Source organism: Hyperolius riggenbachi, chromosome 2 (assembly GCF_040937935.1).
Source record: "Hyperolius riggenbachi isolate aHypRig1 chromosome 2, aHypRig1.pri, whole genome shotgun sequence".
NCBI classification, from domain to species: domain Eukaryota; kingdom Metazoa; phylum Chordata; class Amphibia; order Anura; family Hyperoliidae; genus Hyperolius; species Hyperolius riggenbachi.
Genome location: NC_090647.1, coordinates 52690129 through 52711353, shown reverse-complemented (window position 1 = coordinate 52711353; position 21225 = coordinate 52690129).

Here is a 21225-nt window from a genome sequence, read left to right as displayed (position 1 = left end):
CAATAAACAGGGACCGGTAACGCTAACCCAGCAGCAGCAGCAGCACACGTGATGGAACAGGAGGAGGCGCAGGAGGAGAAGGCCACGCTTTTTGAGACACAACAACCCAGGCCTTGCATGAGGACAAGAAGCGTGCGGATATAGCAGCAATGCTTTTTGCCGCCATGCAGTCATAAATGTAATAAAGAGAAGAGGCTCAATAAACAGGGACCGGTAACGCTAACCCAGCAGCAGCAGCAGCACAGAGCACACGTGACGGAACAGGAGGAGGCGCAGGAGGAGAAGGCCACGCTTTGAGACACAACAACCCAGGCCTTGCATGAGGACAAGAAGCGTGCAGATAGCATGCTTTTTACCGCCATGCAGTCATAAATGTAATAAAGATAAGAGGTTCAATAAACAGGGACCGGTAACGCTAACCCAGCAGCAGCAGCAGCAGCACAGAGCACACATGATGGAACAGGAGGAGGCGCAGGAGGAGAAGGCTACGCTTTGAGACACAACAACCCAGGCCTTGCATGAGGACAAGAAGCGTGCGGATATAGCAATGCTTTTTGCCGCCATGCAGTCATAAATGTAATACAGATGAGAGGTTCAATAAACAGGGACCGGTAACGCTAACCCAGCAGCAGCAGCAGCACAGAGCACACGTGATGGAACAGGAGGAGGCGCAGGAGGAGAAGGCCACGCTTTTTGAGACGCAACCCAGGCCTTGCATGAGGACAAAAAGCGTGCGGATATAGCAATGCTTTTTGCCGCCATGCAGTCATAAATGTAATACAGATGAGAGGTTCAATAAACAGGGACCGGTAACGCTAACCCAGCAGCAGCAGCAGCACAGAGCACACGTGATGGAACAGGAGGAGGCGCAGGAGGAAAAGGCCACGCTTTTTGAGACGCAACCCAGGCCTTGCATGAGGACAAAAAGCGTGCGGATATAGCAATGCTTTTTGCCGCCATGCAGTCATAAATGTAATACAGATGAGAGGTTCCATAAACAGGGACCGGAAACGCTAACCCAGCAGCAGCAGCACACGTGATGGAACAGGAGCAGGCGCAGGAGGAGAAGGCCATGCTTTTTGAGACACAACAACCCAGGCCTTGCATGAGGACAAAAAGCGTGCGGATATAGCAGCAATGCTTTTTGCCGCCATGCAGTCATAAATGTAATACAGATGAGAGGTTCAATAAACAGGGACCGGAAACGCTAAACCATCCCAGATGTTCATTGGTCATGTTACTTGGTTGGGGTCCTGGAGTGTTGCGTAGTCATTTCCAATCCAGGATTGATTCATTTTAATTTGAGTCAGACGGTCTGCATTTTCTGTGGAGAGGCGGATACGTGAACCTTGCAGGCAACGGCATTCTTCAAGCTTCGGGTTATTTTGCTGACCACGTGCTCATGCAACTCAGGCACTGCAGAGCGCGCAAAGTGGTAGCGGCTGGGAACCACGTAACGTGGGATGGCCACTGACATCATGCCCTTGAAGCTGTTTGTCTCCACCACTCGATATGGCAGCATTTCGCAGGCCAGAAGCTTGGCTATGCTGGCTCTTACTGCCACGGCCCGGGGGTCATTTGCTGGCAATTTCCTCTTGCGCTCAAACATCTCCGAGACAGACAACTGAACCGTAGGGCTGCACAACGAAGGGCTGTTGGTTGTTGTGTTTGATGAACACTGGGAGACCTCAAGAGCACTACTCCGGAAAGTGACAGTGTCAGCGTCATCTGATTTTTTGGAATGTTTTGAACCACGCAATGGCTGGGCTACTGCTGCTGCTGAGGCGGGTCTGGTGGTGAGTCTGGTGAACCCAAGGGAGGCAGTGTTGCTGGTGGTACCCTGTCCTGCCGCGTTTGCCCACAGAGTGGGATGTTTGGATAGCATGTGGCGGCTCATGCTGGTGGTGGAGAGGTTGTTAATACTTTTCCCCCTGCTCAGGCGGGTCTTGCACACCTTGCAAATCGCCATGGTAACATCCTCAGTGCAGTCTTCAAAGAAAGCCCAGAATTTGGAGCACCTGCCTTGCTGGCGATTTCTGTTTGCGCCTCTTTTGCCTCTCACTTGAACTTCCACGCTTGTGGTGCCTGAAATTGCGCGCCGCCTACCTTGTGGCACAAGGCGAACTCGTGCAGCAGTGGGTTCTTCAACAGACTCATCTGTGCTGCTGCTACGACGGCGATGTTCTCGTTCACAAACAAAATCTGGGTCTATGTCCACATTGTCCATACCCTCCTCTTCCATCTCCTCAAACTCGTCATATGTCATTGTGGGGGGCCGCCGCCGTGGAGTACAGCTCCCCAGCACAACCGTCAGGGGAAACACCTCTTCCCTTGCCCCTCCCTCTTTCACCGGATTTCTTCCTCATTTCACTTATCCTTACAGTACACGCTGACTGGCAGCAGTACAGTGGCAGTACAGAAATGCTATACAGTGGTGGGTGAGCGGTGTACCACTATTGCCAGCAGCGACACAGAGCACAATGCTATACAGTGGCGGGTGAGCGGTGTACTACTGTTCCCAGCAGACAAAGAGTGGCAGTAAACACAATGCTATATAGTGTGGCTGAGCCGTGTACACAGAGTGGCAGTAAACACAATGCTATATAGTCTGCTATATAGTCACCCCGAACGGGGTGATGTTCTGCAGCACCCGAACAGTGGCGAACACTGTTCGCCCAACACTACTGGGAACGCAGATTTTAGTACCTAAACACACGATACAACATGTTTTCCGGGGTCGGACTCTGAGGCACATACAGATGGTCCCGATCATCATCCTCATCATACAACTCTTCTCCTGAGTCTGACCCACCCACCACCTCTGCCACCCCAACATCCCCAGACACAGTCACAGACCCCTCATCGTCCTCAACATTAACTTGGGATGCTGGCCTGAGCCCGACCTCCTCCTCCACATCAGGCCCCATCATCCCCTCAATGGCAGCCCTCATTAATCGCTCTGGCGCCGGACCGATGGACACAACGTTCTCCTCCGGGGAGGGCTGCTGCTGACCACTGGCTGCTGGGGTGGATGTTATAGCTTGCGTGGGGCGTTGGCTGTTGCTGTTGTTGGGAGTGCTGCTCACAGCGGAGGTCTCTGAGGAACTCATGGTGAGCTCATATAGTGGTTGACGGTGAGTGGAGTATTACTGATCCCAGCAATATACACACTGACTGGCAGAGTACGCAATGCTATATAGTCTGGCTGAGCCGTGTACACAGAGTGGCAGTGAACAATGCTATATAGTCTGGCTGAGCGGTGTACACAGAGTGGCAGTACACACAATGCTATATAGTCTGGCTGAGCCATGTACACAGAGTGGCAGTAAACAATGGTATATAGTCTGGCTGAGCGGTGTACACAGAGTGTCAGTAAACAATGGTATATAGTCTGGCTGAGCGGTGTACACAGAGTGTCAGTAAACAATGGTATATAGTCTGGCTGAGCGGTGTACACAGAGTGTCAGTAAACAATGGTATATAGTCTGGCTGAGCGGTGTACACCGAGTGTCAGTAAACAATGGTATATAGTCTGGCTGAGCGGTGTACACAGAGTGTCAGTAAACAATGGTATATAGTCTGGCTGAGCGGTGTACACAGAGTGTCAGTAAACAATGGTATATAGTCTGGCTGAGCGGTGTACACAGAGTGTCAGTAAACAATGGTATATAGTCTGGCTGAGCGGTGTACACAGAGTGGCAGTACACACAATGCTATATAGTCTGGCTGAGCGGTGTACACAGAGTGGCAGTACACACAATGCTATAGAGTCTGGCTGAGCGGTGTACACAGAGTGGCAGTACACACAATGCTATGTAGTCTGGCTGAGCGGTGTACACAGAGTGGCAGTAAACACAATGCTATATATAGCGTGGCTGAGCGAGGTGCACAGTGGCAGTACACACAATGCTATATAGTCAGGCTGAGCCGTGTACACAGAGTGGCAGTACACACAATGCTATATAGTGTGGCTGAGCGAGCGGTGTACTACTATTCCCAGCAGACACAGAACAGTAAACACAATGCTATATAGTGTGGGTGAGCGAGCGGTGTACCACTATTCCCAGCAGACACAGAACAGTAAACAGAATGCTATATAGTGTGGCTGAACGAGCGGTGTACCACTATTCCCAGCAGACACAGAACAGTAAACAGAATGCTATATAGTGTGGCTGAGCGAGCGGTGTACCACTATTCCCAGCAGACACAGAACAGTGAACAGAATGCTATATAGTGTGGCTGAGCGAGCGGTGTACTACTATTCCCAGCAGACACAGAACAGTAAACAGAATGCTATATAGTGTGGCTGAGCGAGGTACACAGAGTGGCAGTAAACAGAATGCTATATAGTGTGGCTGAGCGAGCGGTGTACTACTGTTCCCAGCAGCGACACACAATGACTGGGGGGGACCCTGGCTAGCGTGGCTGGAGAGCGAACTACCCTGCCTGCCTACCCAAAGCTAAACCCACAGAGAAATGGCGGAGATATGACGTGGTTCGGGTATTTATTTACCCGAACCACGTGACCGTTCGGCCAATCAGAGCGCGTTCGGGCCCGAACCACGTGACCCGTTCGGCCAATCACAGCGCTAGCCGAACGTTCGGGGAACGTTCGGCCATGCGCTCTTAGTTCGGCCATGTGGCCGAACGGTTTGGCCGAGCACCGTCAGGTGTTCGGCCGAACTCGAACATCACCCGAACAGGGTGATGTTCTGCAGAACCCGAACAGTGGCGAACACTGTTCGCCCATCACTAGTCAAGCATAAGATGACTTTAGGGGAATTTTTAGACTTAGGCATGAGGAGGATTGAAAGAGAACCTGTACTGCGAAAAATAAAAATAGGATACTTACCTAAGTAGAGGGAAGCCTTTAGATAGTGCAGAGGCTTCCTGATTCATCCAGAAGCATGCCAATCCAGCGCAGGGCACCTCTGAACATATCTGACAAGAACTGTTTGTGTATGTGGCCGCAATGCCCACTATGTACAAGTGTGGCCGTACTGTGCTTACCCTAGTATGGCAGTGCTCATCCATGAGTGGCTTCATGCTGCATTTCAGGTGTGGTCATACTTATGTATGCACAGTAGAAGACTGGGGGGAGGGGGGAGGACGACATGGGAAACCTCTGAACTATCCAAAGGCTTCCCTCTTTTTAGGTAAGGATCCATTTTTTTTCTTTATGTTACAGGTTTGCTTTACTGAGAAAAGGATTAAGATAAAATGGGGCCCTAGGCAAGATAGCATTTTTTTCCCACAACTGATGAGCACTCAGCTTTTTTAACAAGATTTGGTGGGGGCTAGCATCCACCAGACCTCTAAACTGTCTCCAGGCCATAGGCAACTGCCTAGAATTGCCTTGTGGATTTTTCGGCTCTGGCTTTAATGCTAAAGAGGAAGGGAAGGTAATGCACCAAGGGGGTAACTCTTAGGGAGGATGTTAGAGGGACAGGAAGAGGTTAATGTTTGGGGGTGGGGTTGGGCTACTGACAATTACAGCATGGCACACCCAAACACTATGTGTATCAGGAGTAGGGATAATCGGAAAGAGCAAATTCTGTACCGCCGGAATTCGCGGATTCCGCCAGTGCTGAATTCCGTTGCTATGAAAATTCCGCCGGATTTTTGCGAAATTCCGCGGAATTCCGGATTCCGGTGAAAAATTAAAATAATCGCAAATGGAACCTTGTTGATGCTATATGGTAGCCCGTAGACCCTATTGACTGTTCCATTAATCATTTTTTTCCTCCCCTTCCTCCCTCCTCCCTGAGGGAGGAGGTTCTCGTCTTCCAGGGAATTGTAGGATTTAAAAAAGCAGCTTACATACCTTGGCTGGGAATCGAACCCAGGTCTAGTGCTTGGTAGGCAGCTCTCCTCACCGCTATACCACCACCAACACTACATGCTGAAGCCAGCCTAGCATGTACCATTATAATATATCCAAGAGAAAAATGAGCTTGCTTAGGGATTTGTAGGATGTCAAAAGCCAACTCACATAAATTGGCCGGGAATTGAACCCAGGCCTAGTGCTTGGTAGGCTGCTATCCTAACCATTATACCACCAACACAACACACTACAATGCTACATCACATGCTGAGGCCAGCCTAGCATGTAACATTGTGATATATCCAAGAGAAAAATGAGCTTGCTCAGGGAATTGTAGGATTTCAAAAGCCAGCTTACATACATTGGCTGGAAATTGAACCCAGGCCTAGTGCTTGGTAGGCTGCTATCCTAACCAATATACCACCAACACTACATGCTAAAACTGCTTGGAGCAGACTTACTTCCTTCCTCCAAAAGAAACACATACATCCCCATAAAATCATTCAACAGCAACTGCATGCACAGCTTTTATGGTACACAGTCTCTGTGGCACAATTGGTTAGCGTGTTTGGCTGTTAACTGCAAGGTTGGTGGTTCAAGCCCACCCAGGCATGGCCTTGCCTTTTGTGTTCAACAGTTGTCCGAAGAGAACCCCAGATAGCCATGTAGATTCATCTCTCTCTATCTCTCTCTCTCTCTCTCTCTCTAGTAGGGATGGTCACCGCTTTCTGCGGAATTGTATTTTCCGCAATTTTAGGCGGAAATTGGTCATTCTGTTCCATTTGGTCGGAACGGAATTGCTTTTTCAATCCGGTGGAATTCCAAAATTGCCTGTGAAATTCTGCCGGTATACGTTGATGGTTTTAAGCTGAAAATTCAGTTCAATGGCATCAAGTCCTAGAGAGAGAGAGAGAGAGGTAATTTTTCTCTTGGGTATATCACAATGGTACATGCTAGGCTGGCTTCAGCATGTAGCATTGTAGTGTGTTGTGTTGGTGGTATAATGGTTAGGATAGCAGCCTACTGAGCACTAGACCTGGGTTTGATTCCTGGCCAATGTATGTAAGCTGGCTTTTGAAATCCTACAATTCTCTAAGCAAGCTAGTTTTTCTCTTGGATATATCACAATGGTACATGCTAGTAGAGTTGAGCTGAAATTTTCGTAATTTCGCATTACTATAATTACGCAGGCGAAATTTGCGATTACGATGCGAAATTAGCGTAGCGAAATTGCCATTAAAATCGTAATTGAAAATACCGTAAGCGTAATTTTCAACGCGAAATTTCGCGTTTCGTTCATGCCGTAATTTCGCATTAAACGCTACCGTAATTTCGCGTTAAACCGTAATGCTCCGTATAATATAAAAAAGCCGCCGACTTTAAGGGTTAATAGCAAAGCCCCCTTAAATGCTAAGAGCCTCAAATTTGGAGAATATATTAAGGAGATCAGGAGGAATAAGAGGAAAATTTTTTTTTTCAAAAAGACCTTATAGTTTTTGAGAAAATCGATGTTAAAGTTTCAAAGTAAAAATGTATATATTTAAAAACCCGCCGACTTTAACGGTTAATAGCAAAGCCTGCTTAAAGTTTAGGAACACCAAATTCCTAGGGTATATTAAGGGGATCAGTGGGAATAAGAGGAAAAATTTTTTTTTCAAAAACACCTTATAGTTTTTGAGAAAATCGATTTTTAAGTTTCAAGGGCAAAAATGTCTTTTAAATGCGGAAAATGTCAGTTTTTTTTGCACAGGTAACAATAGTGTATTATTTTCATAGATTCCCCCAAGTGGGAAGAGTTTTACTTACTTCGTTCTGAGTGTGGGAAATATAAAAAAAAAACGACGTGGGGTCCCCCCTCCCAGACCTCTTTAACCCCTTGTCCCCCATGCAGGCTGGGATAGCCAGAATGCGGAGCACCGGCCGCGTGGGGCTCCGCACCCTGACTATACCAGCCCGCATGGTCCATGGATTGGGGGGTCTCGGAAGGGGAGGGGCAGCCAAGCTTTCCCCTCCCCCTCCGAGCCCTTGTCCAATCCAAGGACAAGGGGCTCTTCTCCACCTCCGATGGGCGGTGGAGGTGGAGGCCGCGATTTTCTGGGTGGGGGGTTCATGGTGGAATCTGGGAGTCCCCTTTAAAAAGGGGTCCCCCAGATGCCCACCCCCCTCCCAGGAGAAATGAGTATAGAGGTACTTGTAGTACCCCTTACCCATTTCCTTTAAGAGTTAAAAGTAAATAAACACACAAACACATAGAAAAAGTATTTTAATTGAACAAAAAACATAACCACGAAAAAAGTCCTTTAATATTCTTAATTAACCATTAATACTTACCTGTCCCTTTAAATAAATGATCCCACGCAATATCCTCGGAAATGTTCTATCAGTTACAATGTAACAAAGTTATTATGTAACAACTTTGTTACATTGTAACTACGCCGCACCCCACGTCACTCACCGCCGCCGCCCCCGCGTCTGCGCTGCAGGACCCGACAGAGCTCTGAGCTATAGCTCAGAGCTCTCGAAAGCATCTTTGTATTTGGGCTCCAAGGAGCCTCATTGGTCCTTAGCAGACCAATGGGGTTCCTTCTGATTTGAAGGAACCCCATTGGTCTGCTAAGGACCAATGGGGCTCCTTGGAGCCCAAATACAAAGATGCTTCTCAGAGCTCTGAGCTATATAGCTCAGAGCTCTGTCGGGTCCGTGCAGGACGCTAAGTCCCCGCCGGCTCCGCTGCCCTCCCCGCCTCTCCCACATGTCACCCACATGTCACCCACATGTGGGTGACATGTGGGTGACAGATGTGGGCGGGGTGGACAGCGGGAGCTGCGGGGACTTAGCGTCCTGCACGGACGCGTATGCGGCGGCTGAGCGGCGAGTGGCGTCGGGTGCGGCGTAGTTACAATGTAACAAAGTTGTTACATAATAACTTTGTTACATTGTAACTGATAGAACATTTCCGAGGATATTGCGTGGGATCATTTATTTAAAGGGACAGGTAAGTATTAATGGTTAATTAAGAATATTAAAGGACTTTTTTCGTGGTTATGTTTTTTGTTCAATTAAAATACTTTTTCTATGTGTTTGTGTGTTTATTTACTTTTAACTCTTAAAGGAAATGGGTAAGGGGTACTACAAGTACCTCTATACTCATTTCTCCTGGGAGGGGGGTGGGCATCTGGGGGACCCCTTTTTAAAGGGGACTCCCAGATTCCACCATGAACCCCCCACCCAGGAAATCGCGGCCTCCACCTCCACCGCCCATCGGAGGTGGAGAAGAGCCCCTTGTCCTTGGATTGGACAAGGGCTCGGAGGGGGAGGGGAAAGCTTGGCTGCCCCTCCCCTTCCGAGACCCCCCAATCCATGGACCATGCGGGCTGGTATAGTCAGGGTGCGGAGCCCCACGCGGCCGGTGCTCCGCATTCTGGCTATCCCAGCCTGCATGGGGGACAAGGGGTTAAAGAGGTCTGGGAGGGGGGACCCCACGTCGTTTTTTTTTTATATTTCCCACACTCAGAACGAAGTAAGTAAAACTCTTCCCACTTGGGGGAATCTATGAAAATAATACACTATTGTTACCTGTGCAAAAAAAACTGACATTTTCCGCATTTAAAAGACATTTTCGCCCTTGAAACTTAAAAATCGATTTTCTCAAAAACTATAAGGTCTTTTTGAAAAAAATGTTTTTCCTCTTATTCCCACTGATCCCCTTAATATACCCTGTGAATTTGGTGTTCCTAAACTTTAAGCAGGCTTTGCTATTAACCGTTAAAGTCGGCGGATTTTTAAATGTTTACATTTTTCCTTTGAAACTTTAACATCGATTTTCTCAAAAACTATAAGGTCTTTTTGAAAAAAATTTTTTTCCTCTTATTCCTCCTGATCTCCTTAATATATTCTCCAAATTTGAGGCTCTTAGCATTTAAGGGGGCTTTGCTATTAACCCTTAAAGTCGGCGGCTTTTTTATATTATACGGAGCGTTACGGTTTAACGCGAAATTACGGTAGCGTTTAATGCGAAATTACGGCATGATACGACTGTAATGCGAAAATTACGCGAAAATTACGCTTACGCGAAATTTCGCGAAATCCTTCTTCATTACGATTATGTACTTACGGCCATAATCGTAATTACACTAATTACGCGAAATTTCGCAAAATCGTAATTAGGTCATTACGCTCATCTCTACATGCTAGGCTGGCTTCAGCATGTAGCATTGCCGTGTTTTGTGTTGGTGGTATAATGGTTAGGATAGCAGCCTACTGAGCACTAGACCTGGGTTCGATTCCCAGCCAATGTATGTAAGCTGGCTTTTGAAATCCTACAATTCCCTAAGCAAGCTCATTTTTCTCTTGGATATATCACAATGGTACATGCTAGGCTGGCTTCAGCATGTAGCATTGTCATGTGTTGTGTTGGTGGTATAATGGTTAGGATAGCAGCCTACAGAGTGGTAGGCCTGGGTTCGATTCCTGGCCAATGTATGTGAGCTGGCTTCTGACTTCCTACAAATCCCTAAGCAAGCTCATTTTTCTCTTGGATATATCATAATGGTACATGCTAGGCTGGCTTCAGCACATAGTGTTGGTGGTGGTATAGTGGTGAAGAGAGCTGCCTACCAAGAACTGAGACCTGGGTTCGATTACGGGCCAAGATTTCAAAAGCCAGTAAGCTAGCTTTTGAAATCCTACAATTCCCTGGAAGACAAGACCCTCCTCCCTCCGGGAGGAAATTTAAATCCAGGAGGAGGGAGGAAGGGAGTCTATCGAGTAGAAAAAAAAATTTCAGGCAGAAAAAAGTTTGGTGGGGAAAAAAAATTGAATTCCGTAAAATTCAGCGAAATTTCGTATTTTTCCGTGGAAATTCCGCCATAGTGATATAGCAATTCCGTTCTGTCACAACGGAACGGAATCATCAAATTCCGGCCGGAATCACAGAATTTTTAATTCCTCAGAATCCAGCGACCATCCCTAATCAGGAGTCCCCTTAGGGTTAAAGTTGGCTTGTTCTAGAAAAAAATGTAGAGTACCAGTTATAGGTTTACCAATACTAAATGTATCAGAATCATGTACCAAATCTAAGTGGGTGAAGTCCATATATATCTACCCAAGACATTGGGCTCTATTCACAATCACACATGCGGTAAAGGGTTTTTTACCGCAAAATTGCAGCATTCATTAAAAATTTTCTGCATGTGGGAATAATGCATAAAAAATTGCACAAACATATGTAATCAGGCGGTAAACATGAAGTAAATATGCTAAAAAAAAAGTCACAATAAAAAAAAAATTGTTAAAAATAAAGTTCTAAAGTCCAGCAAACACAGCGCTCAAGGCTCCAGACCCAATTTAAGTCAATGGGAAGCAAAGTATACCACCTGGTACTGGTAGTTAAGACAGAAATAAGGTGCCCTTTTTTCTTTGTGAATTTAGGTTTTTTTTGCGGAATCATTTGCAAACTTTTACCGTACTTTTTTGCATGCGGCAAAAACATGCCGAAAATGTGGTGAATGTCAAAATGGTCTTATTTTGGTCGCAAATTTAGTGGATTTCCGCATGTGGAAAATGATTGTGAATGGAGCCCAATCTCTCAAGTTTACTTCTTGATGGTGTCCCAACTAATTCTGATGAATTCACATGGCTGTCCCACTTATTTGTTTGTTCAATCAAAGAAAGGAAAAAATGTGTGGCACATCTCATAACTGCGCAAGCTATCCTTGATGGTTGTAACTCGGCTATTTAAAGTGGACCCACTGCTTGCACTCTATACCTCTTGTCAATGGACGTGTGCTCCGCATACGCAGGCAGGAAGAAAGTTCATACAATTTTCAGCAAAAGAACAAAGAGGCGTGCACCTTCCGTCCTCTGGTTTATTTCCAACATTGTGACATAATTGCATTGAGGTGTATCTGAAGTACTCCACAGAAAAAACTGTAACAGACAAAGTGCAAGGTGTATCTTACGTATCCTAGGTGGGTCGACTTAGTGGAGGTGGGTGGTGGGCATTAGGGTGGCTTGGCGACGGCCGTTTCGCGTCTCCTGACGCTTGGTCACGCTGCGTACCACTAACAATGGAGGATTGGCGCTTCCGGGATTAAGACGGGGTATTAAGCTCCGCCCCTTCCGGTCACGTCATACCCTCCGTGCTGAGATTGGTTGCGCAAGTCACGGGGACGCTATACGGAGGTTCTGAATGCGGAAGATTAATTCCGCCTTTCCATTGGGTCAGCCATAATGTGGGGAGGTGCCCAAGTCACCATGGTTACTATACACAACAAACAGGCACTAGCGCACAGTGCTCTCATATTAATGGGCACTTGTAAATGCGGGCAGAAACATTTATTTGATCCGTCCGTATCGCAGATACTGCATAAAGTAGGCATAGTCCACCTGACCCCTATGTCCTCCTAAAAATACGCGTCTCCGTGACTATTGCAATCGTGATTAAAGTGCTACATAACTTAAACAAACACACTTTAAAAACACGTAACTGGGGGCTCATAATTAAAATTTAAATTTTAAATCTAAAAGGTATATCTGTTATAACAGATCAAGTGGGCATCTAGCTCAGAGGTATATGGTCTATGCAGAGAACGTTGCTCGATACTGTCACAACTATCATTCATTAGCAATTTTGTTTGCTGCAGGATTTCTAATATTTGTAACGTGCACAAGAATTGTTATTCATGTATATGCATCCTGACCATGTAGGGAACATTTACTAATCCTTATCCTACTAAGCATGCAAAACTATACAGTATTCTACTAAGCATCCCATAGCCATTACAAAGAATTACATACACTTCCTAAATTACGGGTCTAACATACAAGAAAGTTCTATTTTTTCGTTAAGGCCTATAGGGCCCATTGCATCAGTCTTTAAGATTAACCTTGTCTCCTTCCTCAACAATAACCGTTCTCTGTCTCCTCCTCTTGGAGGGACCTCTTGTTTCTCCAGGGCTACGTATCTCAGGTTAAATCTCTCATGCGGGTGTTCATTTCTCATATGCTCGATAAGTCGAGTACAACCCCTCCCCGTTTTGATAGAACTCATATGTTCTCCAAATCGAGTTTTCATTGGTCGGGTGGTTTGTCCTATATAAAATCGGTCACAGGGGCATATTAGCGCATAGACAACAAAATCCGTTTGACAGGTAAAAAATCCTCTTATTTGTATAAATTCTGTGCCTAGCCTTACGCTCCTTTGGGATAACATCTTATTGCACCATTTACAATGCCCACATCGGAAATTCCCCGTGGGCAACATAGTACTAAACCAGTCTTTGTTCTTGGGGGAGACAAACTCACTGCTAGTTAACAGGTTCCCCAAAGTGGGGGCGCGTCTAAAAGCCACCCTGGGGACACCCTGCAGGATAGGTGCCAATTCGGGATCTCTCTCAATCATGGACCAATTTGAATGTATGGCCTTCCTGATCCGATCTGCCATAGAGGAATAATCGAACGTAAAGGTTGTTTTTGCGACATTACTGTCGACTTTCTTTCTCTGTGTCAACAACGGCTCTCTAGCCTGCTTCCAGGCTCGTAGCCTTGACTTCTTAAGTAAGTCCATATTGTAGCCTCTCCTAGCAAATCTAGCAGTGAGCTCGTCTGCTTGTGCACTAAAGTCACTGTCCTTGCTATTATTGCGTCTCAATCTTAAATATTGCCCGTAGGGGATAGCCTCGACCACATGTCTAGGGTGGAAACTTTGTGCATGGAGAATTGAATTGGTGGCTGTGTCCTTCCTATAGCCTTTCGTGATCAGTTGGTCACCCTCTACCATCAGTTTGACATCCAAAAATGTCACCTCTCGATCGCTGATTTCTGAGGTGAATTGCATATTCACCTTGTTAACATTTAGATATCGCATAAACTCCTGAAAATCTCTCTCCGTCCCCGACCACACCACCAGGACATCGTCCACATACCTGGACCAACGTCTGACGTGTCTCCTGAACGGATTAGATTCGGAGAGCACTGCCGACTCCTCCCACGCCCCCAAGAAGAGGTTAGCGTAGGAGCATGCCACGGGGGTCCCCATAGCTGTCCCGGACACCTGTTGGTACCAGCTGCGGTCAAACATAAATGCATTATGAGTTAACACAAAATTGAGACATTCCAAAATATAATCAACAAATTTCTCATCCTTATTGGTGCGTAAGAGATATTGTCTAACCGCAGCCACTCCCACACAGTGCGGGATCCTGCTGTACAGACTGACCACATCGATAGTGGCCAGTCTGTCTCCTGGGACCCACGTGGCACGCTCCACCATCCTTAATACCTCAAGCGTATCCCTGAGGTAAGATGGCACCCCCTCCAACAGGGGGCGCAGGAGGTGGTCCAGGTATCTGGACAATCTCTCCGTGAGGGACCCACAGCCCGAGACTATGGGTCGTCCCGGCGGTGACGCCAGGGACTTATGGAGCTTAGGTATATGATACCATACCGGTCGCCGTGGATAGAGGGGAAGCAAATCAGTAGCTAATTTCTGCGATAGGAAGCCAGACTCCACCCCTTTTCGTAGCAGAGTGCGGAGCTTGTTTTGATATCGCGTGGTGGGATCAGAAGGCATGGGTTGGTATATCTCTTTGTCGCTCAATTGTCTCATAGCTTCTGAGCGATATTGTGCATTAGACATTATAACGAGGTTGCCCCCTTTGTCGGTCTTTCTGAGTACCACCTCGCGATTTTTCTTAAACCAATTGAGGGCTTTCCCCTCCTCCACGGTGAGATTAGACTCTACCGAATCATAAATCACGGCTCTGACATCTCTTAAGGTGCTTTCAAAAAAATGTTCCAAAGTGGAACCTGGGACCGTGGGGAAGGGGTGTACCGACCTACAAGCCCTGAACAAGCCCACATCACCTAAACTCAAAGCCCTGGAGTTAGCCATAACTACTGTTTCATCGTTTTGATCTGATTCCATTAAAAGGTCTTCAAGTACCTGCAATATCTCCTCATCAGTGGGGTTCGACTGCACTGAAGGGAAAAATCCCAATGTGCTAGTGTCATTATCCCCCATCATTTGAGTAGAAAAGGAGAAAGAGTTAAGATTAGTCGATATAAGCCCCTCAATTTGTGTCTGCATAGAGTCAGGATTAAACCCGACTGCACCTGCATTATCATTGGGTATCACTGGGGCATCGGGGAGAGACAGTTGTTGTTGGTCAATATCTTTATTATTTTGAACACCAGTTTGATAGATGTCATCTTGTTTGAATTTTTGTGCCCTTTTTTCTTTGTGAATTTCGTTTTTTTTTTTTTGCGGAATCATTTGCAAACTTTTACCGTACTTTTTTGCATGCGGAAAAAACATGCCGAAAATGTGGTGAATGTCAAAATGGTCTTATTTTGGTCGCAAATTTAGTGGATTTCCGCATGTGGAAAATGATTGTGAATGGAGCCCAATCTCTCAAGTTTACTTCTTGATGGTGTCCCAACTAATTCTGATGAATTCACATGGCTGTCCCACTTATTTGTTTGGACTGCTGCTTCCTGTGTGTTACTGCACAGTACAATTCTACTATTTTTGTTATTTGCTATGAAGGCGATTTATCAAGCCATTTCCACTGCAGCCCATCAAAAAAAGCGTCACCTATCTAAACACTGATTTTCATTGTTTTTTCCATGAATTTATTTGTCATGCCTTTGCAATCAATAGAGATGGTTTGATTACATCTGTAATGGATAAGCAATCCTTTCATTGAAAATTAGAATTGATCAAAGGCACTTCTTATGCGTACACAGTCAGTAGCTGGGAGGGGAGATTTAGGAATCATCTACAGTGCAAAGCTGATGGTAGTTCTGATGTATGCTGCCCCTGTTTTCACATGAATAGCGTGCTACAAGATTAATCATACTACCTTGGTGTTTTTGATTATATTTTGCATATTTAACAGCTCCATTTGTTAATTGTTGTGGTAAAGCTGTCACACGATCTGCTATTAGCCCTGTTAAAGGCAGATTCTACATCAAGAATAATGACATGACTGGTACTGGATAAAACAAATGTGATATGACCTAAACAAAAATAGTGAGATACTCACCTATGGAGAGCTGCCCTTGCACACTGCTGCATGGCCCAAGGGAGACCTGCAGACCCTACAGGCAGAGGGCACACATTTATTTTTCACTAGTTTTCATGCCAGGCCCAGATTTACATCACAGGATCCTATAGGCACAGATGTCCTCCTGGCTCCCCATGAACCGCACTGCAAGTGTGCTGGCTGGCCCACCTGTCACTTCTCCCTTTTGTCCCTTGCCTGTCATAGCTACAGTTGTCCCTTAGCATTAGGTAGCCAAAAGCACCCTCAGTATTAAGTAGCTAGTGGTGCCAACAAGTGAAGCGGGATCTTGTCAGTGGAATACCAAGAGCAGGGTTAGTAACCTCTCAGTTACATTCTGCGTGGGACTCTGCATTGGGAAAGGGGGGGCACTTGGGGAGTGGAGCGAGCCACCTTTCCATCATCAGGCGCCTCTAGGCACGAGCCTACAGTGCCTTATGCTAAATCCTGCCCTGTTTCATGCTGAAATCTATTGAATGGCTATGTGTAGTTTGTGGGGGGATTTAATCGGATAGATTCCTCTCAGATAATGATCAGAGAGGGATCTATCTGATGACCACATAGATCAGTGTATGGCCAACTTAAAGGACACCTGTAGCAAGAAGGATATGGAGGTTGCCATATTTATTTCCTTTTAAACAATACCAGTTGCCTGGCTATTCCACTGATCCTCCGCCTCCAATGCTTTTAGCCATAGACCCTGAACAAGCATATGCAGATCAGGTGTTTCTGACATTATTGTCAGATCTGTCAAGATTAGCTGCATGCTTGTTCCTGGTGTTATTCAGACACTTCTGCAGCCATATAGATCAGCAGGGCTGCCAGGCAACTGGTATTGTTTAATAGGAAATAAATATGGCAGCCCTCATATTTTTCTCACTTCAGTTGTCCTTAAAGTTTTCATGCCAGACTCGTGTCAAGAGATGATGATCTCAAGACGAGTAATTGGCTATAATTTTACAGAACAAACCTAACTTAAATCCTAGTCCAGGGACGGACTGTGCATACATAGATGAACTGCAGCTGAGATCACATCCCCATTATTGTAACTTTCAGTTTTATTTATTTATTATGTTTATATAGTTTTGACCGGTTCTTTGCAGAAAACATTGAATACATCTATTCCCAAGTGTGAGTTTTTCTTCACATCACAGACAGAGATGTGCAGGAATTTAAAAGTAGTATATTTTGAATAATATATTTAACAAGGCTTTACTAAATTGTATTTAAGTATTTATATAGCACCGACATATTATGCAGCACTGTACAGAGTATATAGTCTTGTCACTTAACTGTCCCTCAGAGGAGCTTACAATCTAATCCCTTCCATAGTCACATGTCTATGTATGTATCATGGTCTAGGGCCAATTTAGGGGGAAGAAAATTAATGTATCTGTATGTTTTTGGGAGGAAACCAGAGTGCCTGGAGGAAACCCACACAGATACGGGAAGGACATACAAACTCCTTGCAGATGTTGACCTGGCTGGGATTCAAACCAGGAACCCAGCAATGCAAGGCGAGAGCGCTAACCACTACACCACCATGCCGTCCAAATGCCAAAGGACACCTGACCTATGGAAAATATGGAAGTTGACAGCCAGTATTTATTGGATCTCACGTCACTCTAACTTTGGCAGCTGCACGCTTCCCCCCCCCCCCCCCCAAAAAAAAAAAAGGGTGGCAGGTAGGGATGAACAATGAGATTGCAAATTTATGCAAATGTATGCAAATATATGCAGCTTGAAAATGGACCAATCAATTTAAACCTGAGTAGGACTTGATTGGTTCATTTTCAAGCTACATATATTTGCATAAACATTTGCATAAATTTGCATAAACTCAGAAATACTTGCATCTCATTGATCATCCCTAGTGGCAGGGGCTTATGTGATGACAGACGCTGCTGCTGCAGCCATGGAGACCAGGATGTCTGGGTAGAAGGTGAATCACATGTGCCTGGCGCTGGATCCTAGAGGGATGAGTCATTTCACCGCTTCACCCGCCACTCTGCATGGTGGGATGGGGGGGGGGGGGCCTGGGGCTCTCTGGTTACCTACACCGGGAGCCACATCTGTCTACTTATACCGAATGAGGGGCTGTTTGGCTTTGTAGAACTCTGGGAGCCTCTCTGCCTGTATATTCAGGGAGGACACTAGAGATAGTCAATGTGGAGTGGGATACATGCCAAAAGTCCCGGGGAGAAATCCGGATTGGATGCAAAGCAGCGTTTTAAGGGCAGAAATCACATTGCATGCTAAATTGCAGATCTAAAGTGCTTTAAAACATCTTGCATGTGTATACATCAATCAGGGAGTGTAATTAGAGTACTGCTTCACACTGACAGACCAAACTCACTGTGTAACGCACCGCAAACAGCTGTTTGCGTAGTGACGGCCGTGCTAGACTGGTGCACACCATGGCGAGATTGCTCTTCCTCACTCAGTAATGTCAGGTAATGTCTGACTGTCTTATCAACTTTTAATGGTTCTTTCTCTACCATTGTTAAAGCTTACATCTATTTTTTTAAATACTTGTTCTGCTTGCTGTTCAGTACCTGCAACGAGAATCTTTTATGGAGGGCAAGTCTGCCATTGTGAGTGACCACGGGTAATGGCCGGGGAATCCTGGTTTGATTCTGGTCCGGAGTGGGAGCCTAAGAAATGGCTACCACCACCAAACATCCAAGGAAGGCAGCAGGCACGCTGTGGGCAAAGGAGCAGGAATGGCTACCACACATCCAAGGAAGGCAGCAAGCATGGCATGCACGTCCCGAGGTAGTGACCAAAAGGAGGACTTTCGAGGCCCTGCTGTAGATGACACTGATAGACTGTACTACCTGTAATGAGAATCTGTTATGGAGGGCAAGTCTGCCATCCATTCAAGTGAAAGGTATGCACTGACTGCCAGGTATAATACAATGTGCAGTCAAAGATGCAGTGAAAGGTATGCAGTGACTGCAAACAGCTGTTTGTGTAGTGACGGCCGTGCTGGACACACAGACAGGTACCGGACAGGCACAGTGACACTGCATGTGCTCACGTAGGTAGGTGGGTGCACTGAAGTGAACAACAGCAGGTAGGTATATGCAGTGATGGGTATTACAATGTGCACCTGTCACACACAGACAGGTAGCGGACAGGCACAGTGACACTGCATGCGCTCAGCTCACGTAGGTAGGTGGGTGCACTGTGAAAAACAGGTAGGTAGGTATATGCAGTAAGGGGTATTACAATGTGCACCTGTCACGCACACGTAGTCACTGAATGTGCTGGGCCTGGCAGTGGCACACACACAGTATGAATTATCAAGGCTGTCTATGCAACACAAGTGTCAGTGGGACACACAGAAAAAAAATAGATCACAAGAACAAGATTAGCTCTCAAAAGAGCTGTTGTGGGGTGCTATTTTAGCAATAAGAATCAGCAAGGAACAAGCTAACAACCCTACAAGAGCCTAACTAATCTTTCCCTATTAGAGTCTGCAGCAGCAGCAGCAGCAGCTGTCCCTTCTCTATTTACTGCAGGCACACAAGTGAGTTAAAATGGCCGGCAATGCCTGCCTTTTATAGGGGGGGGGAGTGGCTCCAGGAGGGAGTGTAGCCTGATTGGCTACAATGTGCCTGCTGACTGTGATGTAGAGGGTCAAAGTTAACCCTAATGGTGCATTATGGGGCGAACCGAACTTCCGGAAAAGTTCACGGCCATCTCTAATTAGTAATAGTAATAATAATAATAGCAATACGAATAATATTAGTGGTAGCTATGGGGGGCACGGGGAGACATATGTCCCCGGGCACAGGACTGTGAAGGCGCTCAGCACGGCCAATGCACCCTTGCGAGCATAACAGGTGGCTTGTTGGCTGCTTAAAGTGCCCCTGTTTCTCTCCCTCCCTCTGCAAGGGAGTGCAGAGGTGTTAACAGCAGTGGTAAAAGCGGGGGACACCTGGGCTGGCTATCTAAAGAGGGCACATCTGGATATCTAAAGGGTGGCACATTTGGCTATTTAAAAGGGGGATATCTGGATATCTGAAATGGGGAAGGGGGCAGGGCACATATGGCTATCTATAGAGGGAAAGAGGGCATATCTGGCTATCTAAACAGCATTTGTATATTTGACTCCACCCATGATCATGACCGCATTCTGATGTGTGGCCACGCCCATTTTGTGCAGAGGGGGCACAAAAACTGTCTTTGTACCCGAGTGCTGAAAACTCTAATTACGCTTCTGATACTACTACTACTACTACTACTGCTGCTGCTGCTGCTGCTGCTGCTGCTGCTGCTGCTGCTGCTGCTGCTGCTGCTGCAGCTGCAGCTGCTGCTACTACTACTACTACAAATAATAATGCCATTAGTAATAATAACAACAATAATATTAATAGGATAACTATTACAAATAATACTATTATTTCTATTGTTAATACTACTAGCATGCTACTGACAAACATCATTTTTTTCAGATAAAAAAGGCTATTATAAATGATGAAGACAACAGAACGTAATGTTTCTCTTTCTTCAGAGCTGACTACTGTACCAATGAAACATGCTCTATCCAGGGAATACAAACATAATGCACAAATTAAAACAACAGCAATTATTGACTGCAGACCATGGTAATTGCCTGATCCTTTGAGCAAATGTCTAATTGCTGGAAATTGTACTTACTGAGAACCTTTAAAGCAGCGTGACACTTTCATTAGGGTTATGGTGATTAAATGTTAGTGCCTCGTCGCTGTGGTATGTCCACTGTGCCTCTCCCTGTGATTACTGTCCCCTGTGGAAACAATTACAGTGATTTGCTTGTTTGTTGCTCGGTTAACTGCAAGTGTAGATTGTACTGTGGCCACCTGCACCTGAGCTTGGCTTTCTATGTATCATTAAATGGACTTGGCTGTTCAGGTAACATCCAAGGGATACAAAAACTAGAAAATGAAGAAAAAAACTATTAAACTCCTTGGCGGTAACCCCGAGCTGAGCTCGGGGTAAGCCGCCGCGGAGCATTTCTCAGGCCCTGCTGGGCCGACTTTCATAATTTTTTTTTAGAACACGCAGCAAGCACTTTGCTTGCTGCGTGTTCGGGTCGATCGCCGCGCTCGCCGCCGATGACGTCACTCCGTTCGTTGCCATGGCGACGGGGAAGCCCTGAAGGAAATCCTGTTTAGAAAGGCATTTCCGGATGGGCTTGATCGACGGCGGCGAACGGAGGGGTGGGAGGGAGGCCGCAGGGAGGGGAGAATCATGTAGCTAGCGCTAGGCTAGCTACATGATTAAAAAAAATTAGGCTTAAAAACCTCCCTCGCCCGCGCAGCCGCAGAACAATTGACCGCCAGGGAGGTT